Below are 1,410 nucleotides of genomic sequence, written 5' to 3'. Positions count from 1 at the left end.
GCACACTGTTATTATTTAAGCTTGAGTAACGGTGTGACCTGGTGGAACGAACTCCAGATGCACGACAAGCCAGCACCTTCATGCGGTTCAGGAAGCTGAGGGACGTCCAGAGCGAGGTCTGTCGTCAATCGACATTTCACTTTTTTGAAATGAGAAAACCACTCGCTCATACACTTGAGTTTTTTCCTGTAGCGTTGTCCTTGTAAACTGTGAACATCCCAAGTTTCTGTGGCATTTTCCCCATGCAGGAAACAAGATGTCACAGCCGAATGCTTTTCTCTTAAACCAGCTATCCCCCCCCCCCAAAAATGAGGTTCGAGCGAAAGTGCTTTTATGAAAAAATTCACTGTGACCAGAGAGAACCTTCCCAGGCAATGCCACTGGGTGCATCACTAACACTAACCCAGAGTGAGTTGCTTGATGCTTGCATGGCTTGGGGAGGTGGGGGGTGGGAGGGGGTGCAATGCATACTATGAAAGCTCCGTCCAGTGGAGCTTTTATTCCAGTTTTTGGCAGGTACCCCTCGTATAGTCTAATCCCTAAAGAAATAATGCAAAGAGGTATCACTCAAATCAAATAAATTAATACTAAATCGATCAAAGTAAACTCATGGCCTCCTTACAGACAGAAAAGGAAGAGTTCGTTTAAAAACAAAAGCAATAGAGGAGACAAATAAGATGATATCCTGAGCACTCTTAAGGAAAAAGGCATAAATTGGGTCTTCTTGAGTAACCTGGGAGAGGTAGGCTCCATGAGGTCCAGAGCCGGCTCTCCCGGCAGCTGCATTTCCAGGCGGCCAGCTCTGCAAAGCCAGGCTAACTGGAGAACAGGACAAGGCAGGGGGAGAAGGCAAGCAGACTGGATACAGACGAGCTTCCCTGGCGAAGAGGGGTTTTAATACACAAATGGTCAGAACAAGAACATTTGGAATCCTCATCCTTGGAGAAGAAGCAGGCCACCCCTCAGAGGTGTGACCAGGAGAATGGGAAAGAGCAAGCCAGGTCCCCTCCCAGCCCGTGGCAGTTTATGGCCACTTCCCCGAAGAGGAAGAAAGGCAGGAAGATTCTTAACCAGGGTAAAGTTCTACTGTGATAGTTACACCCTGGCAGCCTTCTTCTCCTCCACTTGATCCTCTTTCTCAACCAAAGGCTGCAGATGCAAATGGCTCCTAGAGCCAGGCAAGTCAGGTGAACGACTGCAGCAGTCTGGTAGGCACAGAGCACAGGCTTCCTGTGGCAGAGGCATGGACTGCCCAACCAGTACCCGTGCGCCCCCCCCACATTGCAGGCCAGGCCAGGTGACTGTGCTGGCAAATAGACAGTACGGTAGAAGCAACCTGTCACTTCAAGTCTGAAGCATGTCGAAGATTTGGGGGCAGCCCTCGAGCTCTGTCTCCCCTGACGATGCGAT

The sequence above is a fragment of the Echinops telfairi genome, unplaced genomic scaffold, assembly GCF_000313985.2.
Source record: "Echinops telfairi isolate 266 unplaced genomic scaffold, ASM31398v2 ScPeMD7_12;HRSCAF=54, whole genome shotgun sequence".
NCBI lineage: Eukaryota > Metazoa > Chordata > Mammalia > Afrosoricida > Tenrecidae > Echinops > Echinops telfairi.
The sequence above is the reverse complement of the archived record's forward strand: the minus strand, read 5'-3'. Positions refer to the sequence as shown.